At 42.6% G+C, this 14,485-nt stretch overlaps 1 protein-coding gene across 1 annotated transcript in view; it reads right to left on the bottom strand.

Annotated features, from left to right (window-relative positions):
- PRLR (prolactin receptor) overlaps window positions 1-13,788 on the bottom strand; it is a 170,729-nt gene extending 156,941 nt beyond the window's left edge. The window contains exon 1 of the mRNA XM_008992156.5: window positions 13,565-13,788. The gene's annotated coding sequence lies outside the window, so the exon portion shown is untranslated. The remainder of the gene's footprint in view (window positions 1-13,564) is intronic.
- Window positions 13,789-14,485: the final 697 nt, after the last annotated feature.

Below are 14,485 nucleotides of genomic sequence, written 5' to 3'. Positions count from 1 at the left end.
CGGTTGCAGTGAGCTGAGTTTGCACCACTGTGCTCCAGCCTGGGTGATGGAAAAAGAAAAAGATTCTGTAAAAAAAAAAAAAAAAAAAAGGAAAAAAAAAATAGAAGTAAGAACTCTGGAACTGAGGGATTTCTTTTCACTTTGCTGGATATCAACAGGCATTCTTGAAATTGTGGTATTACAAGGCACCAGAAGAAGCTACTACAAGTTGCTATGGGAGGTTCCCATTAGAAAACTTCCATTTCTTTAGGAGACATGGACAGTGATTTTGTTTGGCACTAGTTGGGCTGACAAGGACTTGGTTTTTAACCATCTGTAATCTGTGATTATTTGAAATATTCAGTTTCAAAAGTTTAACTCACTTACTGAACATTCCAATTCTAAAGACATTGTTAGGTGCTGGGGCAGGGTATACAAAGGAGAATTAGTCACAGTCCTGCCCTCAGGTAGCTTACAGCACAGTGGTCTTGACCAAGAAGTCTGTGTTTGACACAAGGTGATAAATGAAGGTGGTAAGGTAATGCCATGAGTGGAATGAGTACATTCTAGAATTCCCCTTCAGGTGACAAGTTTTGCCTTCCCTCATCCTCCTCCTGAATCTTAGCAAGTATCTCGCTCCGCTGACTGATGTTCAACTTCACCTATCCTTCTAGACATGCAATCTGTGCAACTGTCTTCTGCTGAGAAACTTCTGAGGCCTGTGATGACCTGAGATGAATGCAGGGAGAAACTTACACCAGTCTCCTGAAAGTGGGTGTACAGGCCAGCACTGGGGGCCTAGGTGAACCCCAACATTCCCAAGTTCCCACAGAAGACTGAACCTGTGCAGGCTTAGATCCCAGGACTCTTAACCTGATCCTTAACTCTATCTAGATTATTTGTAAACTCACCACTGAAAGTACATGCCCACCAATATCCAGATATGTGCATCTTGTGTAATTTCATCTGTTCTTCTACACTTTTCTCTGAAAATACTGCTGTTCATCACCAAATAGCCACACTAAATAATACATTAGAGTTTAGAAAGGATGCTCCAGGGCCACGAGTCACTGCTACTACTTCTGGGGGATCAGCAATAGTCTGTAGGCTCCAGCTCAACACAGTCATAGCATTTCGCATGTGAGATAACTTTAAAAGGGTATCTGGCCCATATTCATAGACATGGTATATTTTTGTAAAGGCTGGAGGAAGGAGAGGGAGATATCTTTTTATGAATGATCATTTGTATCTTTGAATTTTAAATAAATAAATGAAGTGAATTTTAAACCATGCATAAAAATAAGTAAAAATTTTAAAATCACAGATATGAACAGTACTATGGTTTCAGTGATGTCTTTTGAAAATTAAAATCAGAAAAGTTGCTAAGAGAAAAATAAAACTAAATGAGTCAAACCCTGAAGGAGGTGATAGACTCATCCCTGTGATCACATAACTGCCATTAATTGCTCTGATCTTTAAATGACTTGATTTTAGCTCAGGCCATATCTATATCTAATACATATTCACCCTTTCTGCAAAATATTTAACCAAAATCCTCTTAATAAAGAAGAAATTTATATTATTGGTTGAAGATAAATTTTTTAAACTTTAGCTTTTTGTAGGATTTGAGTTAAACTATACATATGAATTTCTTTTTTCTTTGTAGTTTTGAATTTGAGAGTTAACCACAAGAAATACCTCACATGTATCATATAATATTTTTAAATAACATTTTTTTTGAAAACTAAAGTTGAATGAACAAATTAATAATTTAATTAGGTAAATTCAACACTTCCAATGCATGTTAATCTCTACTGAAAATTACCCTATGGAAATTAGAGCAAAAAAATGCCTCTTACATAATTAAAATATATAACAAGTTTAAACATACAGCATAGAAATAATCACAATTACTGCCTTTATAGCCATTGCTGAAGAATTCATCACTTAAGTGAAAATCTTAATGCATTTCCTTGTATAAACTTCAATTCTGCCAAATCCATTGATTATTATTACTATCATTAGGAAGGAAGGATGGTCTGTTACTTTCAAGCTAGTTACTGAGAAACCAAGTAACTTGAGAGAAGACATGTTGAAGGTAGACATTTTTGAAGGTAGAGAGACAGAATGAAATATTGTGTTTCCCAGGCTTGTTTTGCTTCTATTAATAAAATTCTGGAGAGAAGCCATCAATATTTTTAAAGCAAATAATGTGGTAACAAATAAATTAATTTCTCTCTCTCTCTCTCTCTCTCTCTCTCTCTCTAGTTTCCAAAGACCAGCCTCAGATGGCTGTAGCAGATGGCTGTAGGGAGCAATTAGAATTTACTTCAGGGCTTGTTGAATAAATTTGGTTTCTCCAGTCTTTGATAAGTGGCAGGTGGGTGGGTATAACACAGAAACTATGAGTAGCAGGCAGAAAGGATTTGAGGAAAAGGGAAAGCATTTCATCAAGACTCCTCTGGTATTGGCGACTTTTACCAGCCAGCTCCCTAGGTGGGGGTTTATCCTCCCACCTTGGCAGACGGCAGATGGTTTAGATGGAAGGCCTTCCTGGAGGGGGGCTGGATCATTCAGCCTCTAGATTATGCCATCTCCAACAGTCCCACTCCTGGAAGCCCTGACCAGTTTTAGTGCCTCCTAGTGGTACCCTGGGGTTTTTGCAGGAGAAACAAGTCTACTTCTGAAGGTGACAGCTTCAATTATACGGAAAAGTGGCACAACATAGTGGCTAGGAACTCAGAGCTCTACAGCCAGACTCAGTTCAAAACCCGGCTTTACCACTTACCAGCTGTATGATCTTGGGCATATGACTTAATCTCTTTTTTTGCCTCAGTTTCCTCATCTATAAAATAATAATGAGTACCCACTTTTTATTATTAAGGGTGGCTGGAAAGACAAAATTAGTTAAAACATGAAATTCTTAAAACAAGGCCTTGCATATAGTCAGTGCTCACTAAATGCTTGTGATTATATTAGCATTTATGCGAAGAAACTGACCAGCTGTAGAAAGCTCCGTGTAAACGTCTGACAGTAGGAAGGCCTTGGTAAACACAGCCACAGTGTCAAAACACTTGGAAAAGAGATAAACTAGCATTGGGAATGTGACCTTTCCAGCACTTACTTATAAAAAGCACAGTAATCAAAAACAACAAAAGCCATCAGAACAGTCTTTAAAGTTAAAATTCCTAATGTTTTTAAATAGCACTAGATGTTATTCTATTTTGGTTCAAAACAAGTAGTCTAAGCTAGGGTAGGACAGGAGCAGTCCTCTTGGGCAGGAAAATCATCTCGAACAGGACTAGGTTTTCTAGCACTTTCACTGGCCCCCTCCATCTGAAAGACATGCTGGCCCTATTCCATTCTGAGTCCAACACCTCTTCCACCTCACCTGCTGCCATCTTGGCATGATTCACCCTTCCCTCTTGCTTGTACTTCCAATCAGCCTGCTATAACACTCTGCTTTCGTCACACAGAAGCCTGGAAGAGCTTTAAAAGGGAATGCCAACCGTGTTCCTTCCCTGCTGAAAACCTCCCAATGAGTTAGGATGTTAAGTTCTCAAAGCACTTGACAGCCAACTCCACCCCATGACCTCGGGCCTGCCTTGTTCTTTTCCCACCTGTCTCTCATTGCTTCTTACCTCAGGCCTAGGCACAATGGTCTCCTTTCTTTTTCCTGAACAAGTCGGATCTTTTCCAGTCTTAGGACTTTCGCTGTTCTTTCTGCCTGAAGCCTTCTTTCTGCCAGCTCTCGGCATGCTTTTCTCTTTAGTATCGATGTGCTAGCTCAAAGGCCACCTCCTCAGACAGGGCAACTCACACAAACTATTGAAAGCAACCCTCAGCAAACTCGATTTCCTTCACCTCATTGCATGTTTTTCATAGTAATGACTTATTTATTGGGTTTTATTTATTTATTTTTTTAGTGTGGATATCTGTTTCCTCTCACTGGAATGTAAATTACATTAGAGTAGGAACTTCATCCTTGTAACTCCAACTCCTATAATGGGTCCTTGGAACAAAGTAGAACCTCCATAAACATTAGTTGAGTGAATAAAGAAATTCTGATGCCCATGATACTTGACTAACAGGAGGCCTCTGTCCATCCTTCTCCCCTGCAATCTTTTTTTCTTATTTTCTCCTAATCCTTCAATCTCAGCACCCCAGAAAACTAAAAGTGCTACATCATCTTCTGTCCCCTAACTTCTTCCATCAAATCTAATACAAAAATCTGGTTTATTTTTGTTCTGAATACAACCTTCTGAGGATTGATGTCTCAGACTTAACTGGACCCTGGATAATTGATTGCAGAATCATTATTGAAATCACAGGTTCTTCCACATTTAGGATGACTTGGAATTGGCTTTTTCCAAATCCAAATCCATGAGTACCCCAGCCTACTCTGACGCTAAGTAGCTATTACAACCAAAATGATTTCCAGGGTCTGAGAGAGTGTTACACAGCTGAGTTAGTTCTTGGCCAATTTACCTCGGTAAAGCCTACCCAACAACAGTCCCTGGAGACTATTGCTGTAATTATACTTTTTATTAAGGGTGTGAACAGGAATGGAGCTAATTGGCATTAAAATGGCTGAGACAAGAAAGCAAGTCTTGGTTAACTAAAGATCAACATAGCAATTGGGAAACCTAATATATAGGTGGCAGGAAAGCTTAACCTTTATCTTTCTATCTCATGATTAATTAGCAAGCTTCTGGCAATCTGATTTCTAAATCGCACCCAGAAAATTTTAGTGATGAGGCTACTGAGTGTGAGGTCTCTCTACAGAAGTAGCAAACTTAAATTATGCTCAAAATCATGTTTTTCAAAGAACAGAATGATGAAATGGCTACTCAACAAAAATAGAGTTTGATGGTTTTCTGGGTCATAAGACTCTAAAACAAGGCAAAAGAAGAAATATAAATAAGTAATTAAGATTTGGATCATAGCTGACCTGTAGTAGCTCTTAGCCCTGGATGCACATTATAAACCTGAAGAACCATAAATAAATACGAATGTCCAGGCCCCTTCCCAGAATCTTGATTCAGTGGGTCTATGAGTTGTTTTTAAAGCTCCCTAGGTGGTTCTCATGTACAATCAGTGTGGAGAAACAGTGTTTAAGAGGCTTGCTTTTTGCTATTGCTAAAGCTTTTGGAAACTGTTTTAAATCAATAATGGATTTGGAAACAGAGAAAAGAAAACCCAACCATTTGGGAATGGTACAAATTGACCTATCCTCTTGTCTAAAGAGTCAGTAGTGCCAAGACTCTGGCTTTTTCCCCACACTGTCCTTAAGAAGAATTCCCCACCCCCACCCCCACCCCCATCCCTAGTCTCACCATTGGCAGTGAACCCAGAAGCTCCCAACATGTATAGAGGATTCTTTAAAATGCAGCTGTTGGCCGGGCACACTGGCTCATACCTATAATCTCGGCACTTTGGGAGGCTGAGGTGGGTGGATCACAAGGTCAAGAGATCAAGACCATCCTGGCCAACACAGTGAAACCCCTTCTATACGAAAAATACAAAAATTAGCTGGGTGTGGTGGTGCGTGCCTGTAGTACCAGCTACTCTGGAGGCGGAGGCAGAAGAATCTCTTGACAGGAAGTGGAGGTTGCAGTGAGCCGAGATCGTGCCACTGCACTCCAGCCTGTCAACAGAGTAAGACTTCAGCTCATAAAAAAAAATATGCAGCTGTTAAAAATGTTGGGCTGTCTCCTCTTTTTTCAGGGTTGTAGCAAAAAGCTGATATCCTTTCAGTGAACAAGAGCTTCAGAGAAGAAAAATCAGAACAGCCAGAAAGTGTGGAGCTAGGAGCAGCAGGAATGGCAACCAGAGCCTTCACTTCCCAGAGTTTAGAGTGTGGATAAACTGTAAATATGAAACGCCAAACTTCACTAGACTGAGAGCTTGCAGAGATCAGGGATGGGGCTCCGGGGACCGCTGTGGCTGCCTATGGGTCATTGACATGCAGATAATCACAGTGTTGGCAGCTTAGTTAGGTAAATCAGTCATCTTCATCTACTGATCTGTGACACTAATTCATTCATGTAAGAAATAACATTCTAACACCAACAGGGGAGTGGGTAGACTCATTTTGGGAGTCTAATAAGATATGAGGAATTCAGTGGCTGGAAATTCTAATTTCACCTCTCTGAGAATTCTCATTTTACCTCTATCACCAGCTAGTCTGTTGGCCCAAGGCAAGGAATTAATCTCCATTTCTCAATTTGTAAAGTTGGAGAGGTGAGGGAAGATTGCAGATGCTTATAAAATAGCTAATGTGGGCACTAATAGGCATGATAATAAAGCCCTTGGCAATGATTACAAAAAGCCTAGTGGAAACAAGCACCTGTGAGACACCCATTGTGCCCCACTTAGCTAGGATTCACTATAGGGCACCCCCAAAGTACACAGAGGACAAGAGTAGCAGCTGGTTACAAAGGCTTTCAGCCATGTCATCCACGTAGATAGAATCACCACGAGGAATTAACTGTGAGTTTAAAAGACTACATACAAATGTCTGTGTATGTACAATTTCCACGAAGTAAAGGCCACACTCTTGGTTGCCCATTTAATCTTCTTTAAAATATTACTTCTTTCATTTTATTTCCCGTGATTATGATATAAAAATCTTGGCTTTTGCTCAGTGATTCTTGACTCTGGCTTCACATTAAAATACTATGGGAAATTAAGACAGAAATAAAAACAAAATCAAACAAAAACACCACTGAGAACAGGCCCCAGTCTTCAACTGATTAAATGGAAGCTCTGGAGTGGGGCTGAGGCATCCATAATTTGTACAACCTTCCCAGGTGATTCTGATGTAAAGCTCAGATCTGGAGCTACTGGATTAAGCCAACTGTTCTTTTCCATATCATGCACCACCCAACCCATGCACATTTCCACTGCCACACCACTGTGCATTTTTTTTTTTCTTATTTGAGGTGGCTGTCTCCTTCTCTCCACGTGTCTTTAGGCTTCCAGCCCTCAACGTCCATCTGCTACCTGGTCTTTCTTAATGTACTTTAAAGCTTATGGGCATGTGGCCTCTGGAATTGCAAAACTTTGTTTGCATCATTCATGTAAACACTTGGAAAATGTTCTTTTCATGCTACCGGTCTTTCATCCTTCTGTCCATCTTGCCAACTATGAACTATCCTCCTCCAGAGCAAGAACCATGTTTTATTCTTCTATTTTCCCCATGGAGTTTAGCATAGATTTCTTGGCTTAAACAATGCTGAAAAATATGCGTTGCTGTTGATGTAGAAATGTTACCAGGGCAGCCCTAGAGAAATAGCTGGGACAGCTCATTATTTTCTTAAATTGTTATCTTCCCTAGTTTCTTTATCTATAGATACGCTTGCTTAAAGAACTCCAGATGGCCTGGGATGTCACAGGAGCTTGGTGATCCTTTGCCAAATAGAGAGGCCTGCAGAAAACCGGTGCAAACCAGAACTGGCCACCCCTTGTTCTGCTTATGTCATTAACTTAGCATTACAATGCCAGGCTCCCCACCGCTGGAAGAAAACTGCCGCCATTTTCTCTGCATAGGACGCATGAAGAAGCATGTTTATCTGTGTCTGTGCCTCTGGACTTCCTCGCTGCACGTGTTTACATAGCTCCCTGCCCCACATCTAACTCCTCACAATCCCGTGGCTTTCTACAGCTTTAGAAAATCAGGTGATTTTTCTAGAGCAAGAGGTCTCTCATTTTTCATTTCTGGCCAGTGAATAAAACCAGCTTTCCGTTTTGCAATTGGGTGTTCTCTCTCTGGGACAGATACAGACTAGGGAAGGAACTCAGTTTACCAGTGACAGAGGCACTAAGATTCATTCCTGTCAGCTTCTTTACTGCCATTTTCCCCAGATTTGGATTCCAAGAGAATCTTACATAATGTTTTGCTCCAGCTACATAAAGGCAACTCCTCCGTGCAGGCACATGTCTCGAGAAGCCATTTGTAATCAGGTTATCAATCATAACCATGGCCAGTTCGCACAGCACATTTCATCATTAGCATTTTTTGTGGCATTATCTCATCAACACTAAACTTATTACAGGAAGTAAAGGACAAAGTTGGGGGAAAGAAGGGAGAGAGGGTTACATGCAAACTGGTAGAGTAGACAAAAGTAGAATCCAGGTCTTTGCTCTCCCAAGTCAGAGGCTTTCTCCAGCAATACCAGAATCTGACTGCTCTTTTTGAAATAAATGAAATTACAGGAACAAATATATCTTTACTCCATTGACATATTTGAGGGCCACTTCAGCTAGTGGACAAAAGAAACCAAAATTGGTCTTTTGTGATGCCCCTGGAGTAGCCCTTCTGGAAATTGGGACTACTTTTTGTTCATGCTGTTTTAAACAAGAGGACAGGGAGAAACATTTTTCACTGCATGAGATGACTTACTTAATGAACTTTGCACAAAACATGAAAGTCTCCTCATCTGATTTTACAAAGTGCCCCAAACGACGAAGACAATGTATTAGGAAGTGATTTAAAGGTAAAACTTTGAATCCAGATTTAAAATGAGCCTTTGGTTGTCGGATGTTTGAAAGCCTGGTGAGATTTTCCTTAGTGAGAGGATTGGTCTTGGTGAAGAATATAATCACTGAGTCGATTTGATCAGATCCCAAAGTGATATGGTGCGGCGGACTTCAAATGATCACCTGCATACCAGCAGCGTGAGGGTGGGGAAGAAGGAAGAGGGACCTCTTTTCTCTAGTTCGCCACCAAATAACTGAATATGGGGGCAGATGAGAAGGAGCCTGACACAAGAATAGAGGAAGAAGTTATGTTTGGAAGAAGCGGGAAAAAGTTCCTATCATGTATTTGCCAACTTATTAGTCTAGACCAGCACCATCCAATGGAAATGTGAGTCACATATATGATTTAAACATTTCTGTCAAGCCACATTAAAACATATTAAAAGGAAAAAGGTAAAATTAATTTTAATGTCTTTTATTTAAACCAGTATATCTAAAATATTATCATTTCAACATACAATCAATATAAAAATTGAGACGGTTTACTTTTTTGGAGGAATACTAGGTCTTTAAAATCTGGGGTATATTTTACATTTACAGGACATGTCGACATGGAATAGTCACATTTCAAGGGCTCAATGGGCACATGTGGCTAGTGGCTACTGTATTGGACAGTTCGGGTGTAGGTGCACTTACTGGAATGTGGGACATCAGAGAGAAATCATTGTCAGCATTTAGCTACTTAATATACTTTTGATATTCTCCTTCTACTGGCTCCCTCACTTTCTCCAAAAGACATTATCTCAAAGGCCACATGCTGTGTTAGCACATAGTTGTGGGCTTTGGAGTGAAATAGACTAAGGGTTTCAAATACCAGCTTCGTAACCTTGGGCTGGCTCCTTAACCTTGAAGAGTCTTGGTTTCTTCAACTGTAAAATAAAAACAAAAATAGCGAACTCACCAGATTATTGGGAAGATAAATACAGAGTATGCAGCACAGCCTAGAACAGCAGAATAGGCATTTAAACCATAATTCTCCCTATATACAACTCAACTTCAAAAGGGCCCCTCTTTAGACTTTAAGCTCTACTGCTTCGTTTACTTCAATTTAAGAACTTTCTCTTGAGAGTTCTGCTAAGGCGGCCCTTTCCTTAGACTTTCACAGGGATGGTTCCCTTTTTGAAAATGCGGGTTTAAGTTCAAGGGTAACCTTGGCACAGCAGTCTTCTCTGACTGCCCTGTTGAAAGTTGCTCCCATGCTCTGTCACTCTCTAGCCTTCAGCCTCTATTTTCTTTATAGCATTTGTCAGTATCTGAAATGATTTTACTTAGGTATTTTTTCACCCAACTGTTTTCTGTAACTCTCTCTGGCATAGAAACTCCACAAGAGCTGGGATCCTATGTGCCTCATTCCCCACTGTGCCATCAAGTGCCCAGCATAAAACAGAGCTGGGCAAATGTTTGTTGAATAAATGAATGAAAACATGCTCAGCACAGGGAGGTAAAGGTAACTGGTGTTCTGATTCTAAAGGTGGCAGAGAATGCACATTCCAGAGCTCTGTTTAAATTAAAAGGATTACCAAGGAAGTCAGTGGCAGAGGGCCAGCCTCACCTGCTAACATTAGGTATTGCCAATCTTGAGTGTTATGGCTGGGCTTGGGAAGGGTCAGGAATATTATTCTCTTATAGGTGACCGTCTTGTTGTTGCTACCTGTTAATATGTATCAAAAGCCAAATATATGTTCACACCACTTAAAAGCACCCCCTTTTAGTGGTTATAGATTTGGCTATTCCTGCCTTTTAGCTGAATCTTAATGCAGTTGGCATGATGCAAGTTTCTGATATTGGGGAGCTTGGGAGCACTGAGTAGTGGAAAAAGAGTGGTTGCCAAAGTCAGACAGACCTGAGCTTGGATCCTGGTTCTGCTTTTTCTGAGCTAGGCAGATGCGAAGAGAGGGGGCCGTATGTACTTTCTACATCTCAGTTTCCTTACTGGTAAAGCTTTAAATGACAACTCATACCCTTCAATCTGGCTATGAGAATTGATTGAGGCAATGTGTGAAAGTGCTTAGTACATCTAAAAGGCTTAACAAATAGTAGGCATCAATACTGTTGTCTTTGCATGCAGGGGTACCTCACCAAAGTATACTGAGATCTTTGACTGCTTTGTGGTATCCGATTTCCTTTAAGGTTCTGATGTTTCCTTCTTTCATTGCTACGTCATCTGACCACTTGCAACGGAGGCACCAGGACCCCATGGAAAGAGTGTATGCTGAGTTGAAAGATGGCAATGGAGACACTTCTCTCTACAGTTTCTGAAGATGGACATTGCCACAAGACTTCTTTCCATGCCTGGCTGTTTTTAGCAACAGGCACAGCTTTAGCTGTTTTGTACTCAAGGTTATGGGTCCAAAGAGAACAGATAGGTCAAGTATCTGTGCCGGTCTGGCATATTTTACTTGATAGCAATACACGGTGCTCTGCTTGACACTGCACAACTGGAACAGCCAATCCGACTCTATTGTGAGCCCACCATTCCTCTTTGAGCATAACTAGACCAGAACTGATTTTACTCATTCTTCTACCAATGTAAGCCCCATAGGAGAAAGAGAGTAAGCTGTTCTAAAAAGCATGAGACTATCGAACACTTACTTATGGCGCCACATTTATATTAATAATAACAATTTGTTGTTGACTGTGGGCTAGGCATGATACATAGTATTTCCATTCTCCCAACAACCATAAGAAAAGGCAGCATTATTTTCATTGTGCTGATAGGAAAAGTGAAGCTCAGGGAAATTCAGAGACTTGCTCAGTATGGGAGTTGAGATCTGAAGCCCAGGCTCAGTCTGTTGGGCTCCAAAGCCCTGTGTGTTTTCTGATTACACCTTGCTGGCACTGCTAGTGGAACACCTAGGTCCCCAGAGATCTGAGTCCTTAGTCCCCTAAAGGCAAAGTACAGAGGTCCAAAAGAATCCCGCTGCCTACTCATACTATGCCTCAGGGAGCAAAGAGTGCTTCATTTTCAAACAAAGCCTTGCCTCCCTGACATCCAGCTAGGTGACCTGAAGAGCATTCTGATTCAGCCAGTGATCCTCTTTAAATGGCTCTCCAGTGTTGGTGGGACTGAAAATTCTAGGGGTAAGGACTGTCACCTTAGGAGAGTCATTAAAAAGAGTTGTGAGGAGGGGGTCCTGCGGAGGCAGAGGCTGGTAGAACCCTGGAGAGAGCATGTGGGGAGCTCACCCATGAGAGGAGAGCTGTCTCCTTCAGCAGCGTGGCTGACTCCAGACCCCCAAGAAGGCTGTGGATTACTCCCATAGTCAGCCCAACTGCCAGTACGGTGTCAGCTGGGTGGTCTTGAGGCAGGAGGAGGAACAAGGGATTGCCAGCTGAGATTCAGGCATGGCTTTCAGGGAGTGTTCACAAACCATCAAAGAGTGCATGTAAAATTTTATGTACATGTCATACATGCATTCTCCCCCTGCGGAGAGGGCTCACAGCTAATTCTCAATAGGATCTATCACCTCCAATTTTTAAGAACATCATTCTCAGCAAACTGACAAAAGAACAGAAAATGAAACACCGCATATTCTCACTCATAGGCGGGTGATGAAAAATGAGAACACATGGACACAGGGAGGGGAGTACTAAACACTGGGGTCTATTGGGAGGAAAAGGGGAGGGCCAGTGGGAGGGGGAAGTGGGGAGGGATAACCTGGGGAGAAATGCCAAATGTGGGTGAAGGGGAGAAAGGAAGCAAAACACACTGCCATGTGTGTACCTATGCAACTGTCTTGCATGTTCTGCACATGTACCCCCAAACCTAAAATGCAATAAAAAATTAAAAAAAAAAGAACCACTGAAATTAAAAATTTCATCTGCTTCTCTCTTGCACTATTCAGCATTTCTACCTCATTAAACACACACACACACACACACACACATATATATATATACACACACACACATACATATATATAATTAATTTCCTAAACTTTGCAGAAAAAAATCAAAGCCCAGAGAGGGTAAGTATCTTGCCCAAGTTTGCACAGCCAATGGTCAGGATTGAGATTAGCAGCACTTCCCTGGTCAAGAAGCATGACTTCAGGTGGGAAATCTTTGCCAGTCAACTTGACAAACGAAGACAAAGTGATCCCTCCAGGTTAATAATAATGATCTGCAACCATTTTCAAGTCCGTTCATAGAAAAACCCTATGTTGCTTGTTCTTAGTGCAGTGTGGGTTGCTTCCCCAAGATACAGGTAGAGGTCACTAAAAGGATAGTTTTCTACTCAAAGAGCCAGGAACTCCAGCCGTCTCCTTTCCCGGCCGCAGCACTCGGGCCGGCCCTCCAGTTACCTGAGTTTGCCTGACTTTCCCCACCCTCCTCTTCCCTTCCCTCCTCCCTCCTCCCGCCTGCTCTCCTACCGGCTTCCTCCCGGGCTGCAATTCCTCGGCCGAGGTCTGTCTGCCTCCGTCCAGCGCCGGCTTCCAGCCCGGAGGCTGCTCACCTGCCCCTACTCCCGCTGACTTTTGGGAGGAGCAACCCCCTTTCGGGTCAGCAACGCTAACCCTAAACTTTCCCCGCCGGATGCCCGCAAGGCTGCTGCGGCGGCGGCTGCTGGAGGATGAATCTCGAGTTCCGCTATCATCACAGCACCTGTCTGTGCCCCTTCCCCTCCCCGTTCTTTTTTTCTTTTCTTTATATTTTGACGCAAATAATCTACATTCTCAGACTCCCACAATCAACGCCGAAACTCATGCTCAAGGATGCAGGTGAAGACGCCTTTGACAAAGACGAATGCGAGCCGTGTGCGGTTTGTAAAAGCTGGGGTTAGGGGCAGTGGTGGAGGCAAAGCACCTGAGAGTATTTTTTAGCTCCTCTGAGAAGGGACCGCCTAGAGGGCCGTGGTCTGATCCCGGGCTTCCCTTCTGGCTGTCGGCTCTGGCCCCTGGCTGGCATTCTCTCCAGCAGCCGGGCCCGCGGCCACCGCACTCCCTTTCCGTACGCGGGCCTCGAACCCGCAGCCCAGACATTGGCCGCCCGCGCCGCCTATGCCGCGCGCCGTCGGAGGCGGCCTCAGCTCGCCGTGGGTACTCACTTTTGCCGGGGAGCAAAGTCTGCCAAATCAGCCGGTGAGCACTTCCCGCACGAGGACGTGGAGCTCCATTGTGTGGAAAGCTGTTTGGCGAACGAACGGTCGGTAAAATCCAGAAAGAGGGAGAAGTAGCAAGTAAGGCAGGAAGCCCAGCCCAGAAGACTGGCGTCTGGGGATTTCAGCCTCCGCTCCACTGTCCCCAGCCCGGTGGCTCTGTGAGAAGAAGCTCAACTCGGTGCACTTGTTCACTCTTTCTTCATGAGAGGAGGAGTCAGTGTTGCAACATTTATGTTCCTTGCTGGAGGCAAAACAGTGATTTTCTTCAGCATGCAGAACGTCCAGAGCCTGCCAGTTTTACAAGACGACAGGGGTGGTTGGGGGAGCCCAAATCCTGTGAAGATGAGAAGAAACAACTGATCCCCCCCAGATCAGCTTTGCATGATTAGGACCACACATCTTTCATTGAGACTCTACCGGAAAATAGACAGACAGAACAATAGTAAAAATGACTTAGTGAGTGGAATGACCTCAAAGATGATATTTTCCCAGGCAGCCAAAATGTGGAGTGTATCCGTGTCAAATTTCTTTCCTTATTTCTGCTGAACATTGAACAGCAGCTTGACAATATTTGAGAGGTTATCCAGGGATTCGAATTGCACCTTTCCTGAGGAGTCAGAAAGGAGCAAAAGGAGATAGTCAGTGACCCAAGAACGTTTTGCTGTCTTTCTTTTTCTTTTTTTAATACCCAAAGCGCAAACGTCCAGGGTGCTGTGTTTGTTCTCCACCATATGAATATAATACATAAACATTGGTGGTGCCTAAATAGCCCCACTTCCGCTGTTTTCCAAAAATAAAGAATTTATCTTTTCTAATGGAGCTGCATGCTGTTCTGACTTTTTTCTTGAAATCACATACAACTGACTT

Source organism: Callithrix jacchus, chromosome 2 (genome assembly GCF_049354715.1).
Source record: "Callithrix jacchus isolate 240 chromosome 2, calJac240_pri, whole genome shotgun sequence".
In the NCBI taxonomy this organism is placed as follows: domain Eukaryota; kingdom Metazoa; phylum Chordata; class Mammalia; order Primates; family Cebidae; genus Callithrix; species Callithrix jacchus.
Note: the sequence above shows the minus strand (reverse complement) of the source record. Positions and strands in the feature narration are given on the sequence as shown.